Raw genomic sequence first — 12139 nt, 5'->3', positions numbered from 1 at the left:
CACCCGGCGTGATGGATGGGGTGCCATTGGTTACAAGTCTCGGTCACCTCTTGTTCGCATTGACGGCACTTTGAACAGTGGACGTTACATTTCAGATGTGTTACGACCCGTGGCTCTACCCTTCAAATGGCTCTGAGCACTATGGGACTCAACATCTTAGGTCATAAGTCCCCTAGAACTTAGAACTACTTAAACCTAACTAACCTAAGGACATCACACACACCCATGCCCGAGGCAGGATTCGAACCTGCGACCGTAGCAGTCCCGCGGTTCCGGACTGCAGCGCCAGAACCGCTAGACCACCGCGGCCGGCTGCTCTACCCTTCATTCGATCCCTGTGAAACCCTACATTTCAGCAGGATAATGCACGACCGCATGTTGCAGGTCCTGTACGGGCCTTTCTGGATACAGAAAATGTTCGACTGCTGCCCTGACCATTTGAAAACGTTTGGTCAATGGTGGCCGAGCAACTGGCTCGTCACAATACGCCACTCACTACCCTTGACGAACTGTGGTATCGTGTTGAAGCTGCATGGGCAGCTGTACCATTACACCCCATCCAAGCTATGTTTGACTCAATGCCCAGGCGTATCAAGGCCGTTATTACGGCCAGAGGTGGTTGTTCTGGGTACTGATTCCTCAGGATCTACGCAGCCAAATTGCGTGAAAATGTAATCACATGTCAGTCCTAGTATAATATACTTGCCCAATGAATACCCGTTTATCATCTGCATTTCTTCTTGGTACAGCAATTTTAATGGCCAGTACTGTAGGATGAAGTGCATAGCTGTCGCACTTGATCGGCCAGTACAGGTAGCATTAATGGTGTTTGTGGCTAATGCTGGAGTCTTCGTCCAACGATGTCCCATACGTGCTCGACTGGAGACAGATTTGGTGATCGATCAGCAACACGTCGACAATCCGTAGAGTATGTCGGGTTACAACAGCGGTATCAAATGGCTCTGAGCACTATGGGACTTAACATCTGAGGTCATCAGTCCCCTAGAACTTAGAACTAGTTAAACCTAAGTAACCTAAGGACATCACACACATCCATGCCCGAGGCAGGATTCGAACCTGCGACCGTAGCGGTCGCGCGGTTCCAGACTGACGCGCCTAGAACCGCTCGGCCACACCGGCCGGCAACAGCGGTATCGTGACATGCTTTATCCTGTCGGAAAGTAGCCTCGGGAATGCTGTTTATCAATGGCAGCACAACAGATCGAATCACCAGATTGACATACAGATTTGTAGTCAGGGTGCGTGGGGTAACCAAGAGAGTGCCTCTACTGTCATACGAAGTCGCACCCCAAACCACAGCTCGAGGTGTAGGTCCACTGCACCTGGCACGCTGACAGGTTGGTTTCTGGGTCTCAACTGGCCTCCTTTTCCCCAAAACGCGGCTATCACTGGAACCGAGGCAGAACTAGCTTTCATCGGAAAACACGACCTCCACCCCGCCCTCCAATGAGCTCTCGCTTGACATCACAGAAGCCGCAGACGACAGAATCAGCTTTCATAATAAAGCACCACAGACCTCCACCCTCCTCTATAGCGAGGTCTCGCTTGACACCACTGAAGTCGCAAACGGCAGTGGTTTGGGGTCAGTGGAATACACACTACAGGGCGTCTGGCTCGGAGCCGTCCTTTAAGTAACCGGTTTGTAACAGTTCGTTGTGTCACTGCGGTGCCAACTGCTGCTCAAATTGCTACTGCAGGCGCAGTTACGACGTGCCGGACCCATATGATGAACACGATGGTTTTCCCTCTGGGTAGTACCACGTGGTCGTTCGGATTGGTTGGTTGGTTTTGGGGGAAAGAGACCAGACAGCGAGGTCATCGGTCTCATCGGATTAGGGAAGGACGGGGAAGGAAGTCGGCCGTGCCCTTTGAAAGGAACCATCCCGGCATTTGCCTAGAGCGATTGAGGGAAATCACGGAAAACCTAAATCAGGATGGCCGGACGCGGGATTGAACCGTCGTCCTCCCGAATGCGAGTCCAGTGTCTAACCACTGTGCCACCTCGCTCGGTGGTCGTTCGGAGGCCGTACAGTGGCTACATGCCTGCAGAGTCTTTCTGCATTATCGCAGAAGAATGACAAGCTTCCCGTACATCTATTATACGACTTCGTTCAAACTCAGTTAGGTGTTGATAGTAGCGTCTTTGTCGTTTTAAAGGCACTCTGGACTAGCATCAACTCACCACGCCCTATCTCAAAGTTAAGCAACGCTCACGACCATTACAGCCCAAATTTAAGCAAACCTAGCGCCACTGATATGCGTCTGGCACGAAATCTGAATACGCATCATCTTTCACGTGTAGAAACACTCCCACTAACTTTCCGTTTATGTTGCACAACTCCTCCTTGGTGCTGCGACTTTTTTTCCACCAGTGTACTTTACATCACAGGAATTCTATAATCTCAAATGGTTCAAATGGCTCTGACCAGTATGCGACTTAACGTCTCAGGTCATCAGTCGCCTAGAACTTAGAACTAATTAAACCTAACTAACCTAAGGACATCACACACATCCGTGCCCGAGGCAGGATTCGAACCTGCGACCGTAACGGTCGCTCGGTTCCAGACTGTAGCCCCTAGAACCGCAAGGCCACTCCGACCGGCTTTTATAATCTCCTGATCTTTCGAACTGATTTATCTTTTTACCGACATTATGCTTCAAGTTACACCCCGCTAGATGATTTGCATGTAACGCTATTTTATCACAGTGCGGTTTAAGTTTTTACAACATGATGATGAGACCATCGTCCCTCAAAACGCGCTGTTGACGTGTATGTAGAACGAAAATGCGGTTGGATGCTACCAGTTATTATTGTCCAGGTGATAGACCTGGGGAGGAAGGGGGGGGGGCGGGGGGGCTGAGTCCGCTAGGAACATGTTGGAACGAATCTATGTCTATAAAGACTACCTTTAAAAGTTTGTTTTTCCGATGAAGTGACTTTTCACATCCCCGGGAAAGTAAACAGGCATAATGTCCGGGCCTGAGAACCCACATGTCATGGTATACTAAATAAGGGATAGGACGATGTAGCTTTTGCACAACACAATCACTGGACCGTTCTTTTGCACTCAGCCTACCACTACGGCAACAGTTTCCCTGTACATCGTACTTTATATTTCACCTCAATTACAGGAATTTCTGTGATAGATATTGTTTCAATTAAATGGTTCACCACCACACTAGGGGTTATCTGTTCGTCAGTTTTTGGATGAAACCTGCCTGGACAGATGGATCGGTGGAGATGGCCCAACATTATAGCCTCCAAGCTCACCGCACGTAACGCCTCTTGAGTTTTTTGTGGGGTTACGATAAGGACAAAGTGTTCACCAATTCCTGGTGCGCAGACTCTTACAGCACGAATGTGAGATGCTTGTAGAGGCTGCGACGGAAGCGATGTTGTCGAAGACGTGGAGAGAAATAGAGTATCGACAGGACGTCCTACAGGCAACAAACGGATCACCTATGAAAGTGTACCAATGAAAATTCTATGCGTTAAACTGCCATTTGCAGCAAACAGCATAGCTATATCTAAAAATAAAGTTTTGCAATCAGGCGAAGACTTCCCGCTCACCCTGTAACACTCTGCATATTTTTAATTGTTCGACATCTTATATGATTATGTCACAGTGAAACATTAAAATGAATACTGAAACGAAGCATGTTGATTCTTGTGTAAAATGTGTACTGTTTTTCTGACATGCTTCACAGCCACAATGCTCTACTCTCTATGTCTCTATGAAATGAAAAACGTGCCTAAACCAGTCACGAAAATATTGGACTACTTTGCCACTATCAGCAAAAACTATTTTGCACTTGCTACAATTAAGAATAATGACATACGGCTTCTCTACATCTACATCTACATACATACTCCGCAATCCACCATACGGTGGGTGACGGAGGGTACCTCGAACCACAACTGGCATCATCTCTCCCTGTTCCACTCCCAAACAAAACGAGGGAAAAATGACTGCCTATATGCCTCTGTACGAGCCCTAAGCTCTCTTATCTTATCTTTGTGGTCTTTCCGCGAAATATAAGTTGGTGGCAATCTATCAAGAACTTCACCACAGTCATGAAAAAAACAGCTCTGGTGCCAGGTTCTGATGCTCAGATTGCAAATGAGCGTGCACTGAATAGCACTCGAGCTAATAGTGAAAGAAGCTACCAAAAATTCACGAACAGGGAGTAGAGAGACCCCTTCTTCTATGAGTGTGGTAGAACGTAAACAATGCATCTGTCTGACTGTGGACACGTGCAACCCATGAAACGCTTGGACTTCCCAAGAGCAGTGCTTGCTTGAATCGATTGAGAAAATCAGAGTAATTGTATAGACTCAAACGACCTTCTTCTCTATACTGCTTTTTAATTTGCGTAATTCATACTTTGTGAACTGAATGTATGCTTTTGTGATACCGAATGAGTAAATAAATAACCATCGGAAGTAACACACATTACTTCTGGAATGGAAACGTGTAGACGTACGTCAGCTCTCCTCAAATGTTGAACGCTGTGTAATGTTCGTGGCTAATTAGCCCTATACATTAACTAGAGCAGTCAAGCTGTTGTCGGGGTAGGCTAGTGTAAGACCCAAAATTGTAGCAAGGTTTTGTAATATAAAAAAATGTGGGTAACTCAGTCACGCGTCTCCAATGTGTTGACCCGCGTGATTTTGTTTTATGAAGTACCAAAACGTTTCCTTGTCTTCCACTGGTGGACAAAATACAAGGAGCAGTCAAATGAAAACGAGACAGATGGAAAAAGTAAGTAAACTGTTTATTACTTCAAAAGTAATCAGCCTAACTGATAATACAGTGGGATACACTGCGACACAAGACGGCCAATGCCTTCAAGGAAAAATGTTTGCGATTGTCTGCGGAACCATCACTGCACCCAGCCATGCAGCCCTTCGTCGGAGGCAAATCAACGACCACGAATGTCTCCAGGGCTCCAAAAATATGGAAATCGCACGGACTGTGTGGAGGACGTGTAATGCCTTCCAGCCAAACTTCTGCCGCTTAGTCGAAATAAACATAAACACTTCGCAAAAATTAAAGATCGCCATCAAGACCAACCCCCCCTCCCCCCCCCCTCCCCCCCGAAAGTTGACGGACGGCATCGTTCTACTACCCGCCCACGCGTACCGAGATTGTTTCGACTACGCTGCAGATGTTTATCTGGAAAGTCCTTACACATCCTCTATCCACTCCCTATACCTCCCCATGCGATTACCATTTTTTTTGGAGCCGTTTGGTGGTCGTCGATTTGCTTCGGACGAAGAGCTGCTCGCCGGGGTAAAATCATTGTTCGGCAGGCAAACCGCAAACATTTTTTCCATGAAGGCATTAACCGTCTTGCCTCACAGTGGGGTAAAAGTATTAACAGTTGTGGCGATTACTTTAGAAATAATAAACAGTTTAGTTTTTTTTTTTCATTTGTGTGGTTTTCATTTGACTGTCCCTTATAACCTGAGGCCACAGAAACAGATAAAGCACGTTATCTTACAAGTAAACGTGGCCTCTTCACGCCTTTGATTGGCTGAGTGGGAAAGAACTGAGGGCCCTACTAAGGTGAGGAAAGACAAAGTACACTCTTAAAATCATAGGGTGCGGACGCCTTAGGTACAGTCGCGTATGGCGAATACTGCAGATACATATCAGTATTCAAAGTTTATAAGACAATACTGTGTAATTTTTTGAGAATTTGTCAATTACTAGTATAAAATGAGTCCTCACAATGATTTTGAAAGAACTGTGGTAATTTTACCAGTTTTATAGTCTATCGTCGCGCTGACTTAAAAAATGGCTTGCCATCCTAAATCATCAATTACAAAATAATTGCCAGCTGCCATCCAGCGCATTTATTCGCAACGATCAACAGAAGATCAAAGTGAATGATAAAAGAACTTCATAACGTGCTTCCTAATGTGCCAATGTACATCGAATGAAGGTTCGACGTGAGTGTATATTAGAATCTTGCCTTGTGTACCTGATGCATATTTCTAATTATGACACTGCCCGTGAACTGCATTTAACTGTTACATGCTGCGGTGTTCTCACTTCCTGCAGACTAATCTCATTTGAAGTCATTTTCGAGGAAGTGTCGCAAGTAATTTAAAAAGCTGAGGTTACTTTAAAACTCCTTTTTCCATGCCAATTAATTTCCTTGGCTCAAATGGCTCTGAGCACTATGGGACTTACCAGCTGAGGTCATGAGTCCCCTAGAACTAAGAACTACTTAAACCTAACTAACCTAATGACATCACACGCATCCATGACCGAGGCAGGACTCGAACCTGCGACCGTAGCGGTCGCGCGGTTCCAGACTGAAGCGCCTAGAACCGCTCGGCCACTCAAGCCGGATAATTAATTTCCTTGTAGGTGAATTACTGTTATTTCATGTCGCCCTCTTTTAACAAATGAGATGAATAACGTTGCATTGACATGTTTGTATGTGGTGTGCAGACAGCAAAAACTATTCGGAAATAATATTTTTTTTTGCTTAAATGACTGAACCATCGGCTGGAAAATAATAAGTGTTACTTTTCAGGTACTCTCGATTTATGACTAAAGGAACCATTCTGATGTCTTTAACCATTTGTAGTACACTGCATAGGATGAAACAAATTGGCAATTTTTCGCATTTGCAAGATAAAGTAAAGCACTGCTAGAAATATGCGTAATTTTTACGTTCTGGATTTGTAAGTTACTTTGCTGTTTACCTCAAGTTCTGGCAGCAGATGTCTTCATTGCAGCAGTTTTCTTTGCATTGGCAAAAGGAACACTCCTCTGTAAAAAGAAGAGAACGAAAATAATTATTTGGTGTTTCAGAAGCGTGTTATTATAATGTCCCAGGAAGAAAAGATGGCGGTCAAAGAACAATTAAAATAGAAGAAGAAGAACCTTACACACTCTATGCTTCTCAGTCAATTGATGGTACAGTGCTCCACCCTGACTTTGCCGAGCTTTGAATGAATTAAGTTGAAAGTAATCGTAAATTAAGTATTTTCATAGTTAATAGCGTCTGTAACATTACTAGAAAAATTAGTCTCCACAGATTATGAGATTGAGTGATGCCCTCTGAATTTCAGGAGCGAAAAATATTTTCGCATTTTCAAAGGAAAAGAGGAAAAGTGAAGAGGTAGATGCCAGAATTTCACAACAATCTACAAAATTTTAATCATGACGACTGCAGAACACTGTGGTTGCTTATGTGTGGTACCACGTACTTAGTTCTTACGTGGACGCTGGCAGCCAATAACCTGCTGTGAAACCGGTTGTGAGCTGTACAGAAGGGCGCTCGCAAGGCACAGACAGAAGGGGTGCCCCCTCCTGGAATCTGGGCCGCAGACTTTGTAATCATTACAGAATTCTCTGGCATTTCTCGGAATGACTGTCGAAACTGCAGATTTAGCATTTCGAAATGCAGTTCTCAACGCTGTGGCTTAGACGAGCACAACATAACTTGCGTTTGATTAGTCGTCAGGCCACTAGCGGTAAATTGGATAATTTGCTTGGCGCATCGGAGGTTTAGGCGCAGTTTTGCAGATTGCCGAAACAGAGTCACCAATACTTGCTCTTGTCAACAGACTACGATGGGGATTAACAAGCGTGTTGTAGTATACTGGCCAGACTGACTGTGGATTTCCCGCGCTCGTATAGGCAAATGCTTGACTGATTCCAAAATGCCGCCTCAGATAATACACTGCCAGGAAAAAAAATTAGTACACCTGGAAATACGGCATCGATTTTGGTCCGATGACGGCAATGCCACCTGGCGGTTAGTAGACGTACCGATAATGGTTTCAACGTCGTCCGTCAACAGATAGCTTAGTGGCATAGCTACCATAGTGCCATCTGTGACTACCCTTTAATAAGGAATACACAAAGCCAGAAGGTTTAGTGTGGTGCAAACGTATGAAGCAGTCAGGTAAGCACAACACGGAGACGCATTTGTGCTTCCTACAATCAACAACGCGAGTTTGAAAAGGATCAAATTGTGTCCTTCCGGGTGGCGCGGTGGCCGAAGAATAGGCATACAAGTTGGACGTGCTGCGTCAGTTGTGTAACGATGCTGGTACCAGTGGTCACGTGAACATGCTCACACCTAAACACGAGGTTCTTGACGTCCACGTAGCACAGACACCCGCCAGCATCATCGTACTGGAAGGGCAGCGGTGGAAGGTGGTACAGCTACCACTGAGCAAATAAGGGGATTCGTGAGCTATAGTGTCCCTATGAAATGTTCAAGCCGATATATTTGAAGTAAATAACAAAAGGACTCTGAATAATATTATGTGGACATAAACGACAAATTAATTATGAAAATGCATTAAATTAGCTCCAAAGAAAGACTATATCGATTGCAATGTAATAAAAAGACATTATTTATATTAGATGAGATCGTAGTGCATAACGTTCTCGAAACTAACATTATTATCTTTGTCATTATATATAAGAGAAAAAAGATATTTAAAATCACTTCGAGTGAGATAATTTCTTCTGCTGTATGTAAGGTTCGCTTGCTGTTCTAAAGCGGTAGCTTTTGTTCTATTTGTTCTCGTATGTACCGAATAATTCAAGTGTGTATTCTGTGCTTAGTGGAAATATATTTATAAAAAGTGAGTGCTAGAAGTTATTTAGCATTTTTTCAGTCTCTGCGAAGCGAGCAGCGGTGATTTTTGACTGGCAACAATTTGCCGCCATTACGCGGTGTATTTAATTTTTGTGTGTGTGTGTGTGTGATATACCACCACAGCAGGAGCAGAAAGAATCATTTCAAGTTATTCAATTAACTAAGGTGCAAAGCTTCACTAATTTTATTTCGTCAAAAAATGCATACTTTCACAGATACGATTTATTCTAGGTCAGCGAATTTAGCCTGCATTACATTTCACCGAAAGAATTCGAAATAATTTGCAGGGAGCCTGGCGCTTATTTGAAACATAATTTTTATTTTTGGCCACCTACAAATATATATATATATATATATATAATCCCTTTCTTGTGTTTCACTTAATAATAATAATAATTGATAACCACAGAAAGGAAGGGATAATACAGAGCCCAGGCGTTTCAACACTAACTGTTGCGAACCGGTTATTAGCAGTGGGATTACAGGTATGCACACCTCTAGCCCTCCTTCCATTCACGCCACAGCATCGATGTACACGGCAGGACTGGTGCCATCAGAGCATCACTTGGAAGACGTACTGGCGGACCATGGTCTTCCGTGATGAAAGAAGATTCTGCCTGCACCCAAGTTTTGGTAATCTGTGCATATGTCGTAGACCTGGTGAGCACTGTCGCATACTTCATTTATCCAAGAGACACTGGCTGCACCCCAGACCTTATGGTCCGGGTTGCTATAAGCTACAACTTTTGTTCACTTTCGATGTTTCTAGAGGGAACACTAACCATCACTCAGTACGTGCAGAATGTTGTTAGACCCCTTGTTTTCGTGTCTTAGCAACAGGAAGGTGATGTAATGTTCCAAAAGGAACGTCCAGAACCTCATCTACGTGCGTGAGAATGATCATGTGACCACTGATGCCGGCATCGTTACACACACCGCCTGTGAAACTCAGCGTGCTCTGCAAGACGCGCAGCAACTTCCCTGGCCAGCACGATCTACAGGTTTGTCTCCAATCGAGCATGCGTAGGATACGATCTGACAAGAAGTGACTCATGCATGCATAACGTGTCCCAGGACAGTGTCGCCATCTGTACAATCGACTGGATGCCGAAGTCAGCGCCTGCATTGCCGTCCATGGAGACTACAACACGTACGAATACGAGGTGCATTCAAGTTCTAAGGCCTCCGATTTTTTTTCTAATTAACTACTCACCCGAAATCGATGAAACTGGCGTTACTTCTCGACGTAATCGCCCTGCAGACGTACACATTTTTCACAACGCTGACGCCATGATTCCATGGCAGCGGCGAAGGCTTCTTTAGAAGTCTGTTTTGATCACTGGAAAATCGCTGAGGCAATAGCAGCACGGCTGGTGAATGTGCGGCCACGGAGAGTGTCTTTCATTGTTGGAAAAAGCCAAAAGTCACTAGGAGCCAGGTCAGGTGAGTAGGGAGCATGAGGAATCACTTCAAAGTTGTTACACGAAGAAACTGTTGCGTAACGTTAGCTCGATGTGCAGGTGCGTTGTCTTGGTGAAACAGCACACGCGCAGCCCTTCCCGGACGTTTTTGTTGCAGTGTAGGAAGGAATTTGTTCTTCAAAACATTTTCGTAGGATGCACCTGTTACCGTAGTGCTCTTTGGAACGCAATGGGTAAGGATTACGCCCTCGCTGTCCCAGAACATGGACACCATCATTTTTTCAGCACTGCTGGTTACCCGAAATTTTTTTGGTGGCGGTGAATCTGTGTGCTTCCATTGAGCTGGCTGGCGCTTTGTTTCTGGATTGAAAAATGGCATCCACGTCTCATCCATTGTCACAACCGAAGAAAAGAAAGTCCCATTCATGCTGTCATTGCGCGTCAACATTGCTTGGCAACATGCCACACGGGCAGCCATGTGGTCGTCCGTCAGTATTCGTGGCACCCACCTGGATGACACTTTTCGCATTTTCAGGTCGTCATGCAGGATTGTGTGCACAGAACCCACAGAAATGCCAACTCTGGAGGCGATCTGTTCAACAGTCATTCGGCGATCCCCCAAAACAACTCTCTCCACTTTCTTGATCATGTCGCCAGACCGGCTTGTGCGAGCCCGAGGTTGTTTCGGTTTGTTGTCACACGATGTTCTGCCTTCATTAAACTGTCGCACCCATGAACGCACTTTCGACACATCCGTAACTCCATCACCACATGTCTTCTTCAACTGTTGATGAATTTCAATTGGTTTTACACCACGCAAATTCAGAAAACGAATGATTGCACGCTGTTCAAGTAAGGATACGTCGCCATTTTAAGTATTTAAAACAGTTCTCATTCTCGCCTCTGGCGGTAAAATTCTATCTGCCGTACGGTGCTGCCATCTCTGGGACGTATTGACAATGAACGCGGCCTCATTTTAAAACAATGCGCATGTTTCTATCTCTTTCCAGTCCGGAGAAAAAAAAATCGGAGGCCTTAGAACTTGAATGCACCTCGTACAGTTGTTTCAGTATGTGTCGATACCTGGTACTTCAGAACCGTTTGTGCTATTGATCTGTAAATATAATCATTTCATGTACTCCATATCCACTATCGCGATGATAAATATTGAGTGAATTGGAAACCTCTAGAAAGATGTACTAATTTTTTTTCGAGAAGTATATCATGCACAAACACCTAAAATACGACAACGCACAATACAAAGAGTACATGATTCACAGACTTCCTTCCTTTACGGTGTGTGTCCCCTAGCACTTATACTTCCACAATTTGCTTGCAGAAACCACTTCTTCAAGATCCTTGGCGTGGAAAGACCCCTCGCGCGTTGACTTCCACAAGTTCTGTCAACATACAGAAGTAGCTTCCGCATGTTAGTGGAAACAGTTTGTCACATTTTGCCGCAGGTACTTGCCGAACTTACCAGTTTCCGGAAGTTTTTCTCAAACTTGCAGAAGTTTTGTGTGTTCAACACCGATGTGAAAATGTCAGTCTCGAAAAGGACAATGCCGCAAAGACAGCTGGGCCGAAACAAATGTGTCTTTGGATATTATAATTGGCCGCCATCAGACAAGGAAATGCGAAATGAATTCACTGGTTGCTTTACTTCATCAGAAAGGAAAGTAGAGTGGCAGGAGACACGTCTTTAAATGTTAGCTTATTTTTTAATCTTAATGTAAACAAATATGCATTGCATTTATAATAAATACCGTTTGCAAAATTCGAAGAGTAATTAAATGTTGATCTCTTGGTGGTGCAGCCTGTAGCATTTTTGTATCTTGTTTTCAAATGCATTACATTTGCAACAAAAGTAATAAATACTGTTTGCAAAAATCGAAGAGTAAAAGGCGAACTTTTAGCGAAATAGCTTGCAGCAATTTTGTGTCTTGTTTTTTAATGTACAACAGACAAGAAATTTTCGAAACTTGCATACAACATTCTCAGAAAGTTTTTATTCTGAGCGAAGTCCTCTCATTTTAGATCAGTCAATAGTTTTTCTTGATATC

Source organism: Schistocerca piceifrons, chromosome 5 (genome assembly GCF_021461385.2).
Source record: "Schistocerca piceifrons isolate TAMUIC-IGC-003096 chromosome 5, iqSchPice1.1, whole genome shotgun sequence".
NCBI classification, from domain to species: domain Eukaryota; kingdom Metazoa; phylum Arthropoda; class Insecta; order Orthoptera; family Acrididae; genus Schistocerca; species Schistocerca piceifrons.
The sequence above is the reverse complement of the archived record's forward strand: the minus strand, read 5'-3'. Positions refer to the sequence as shown.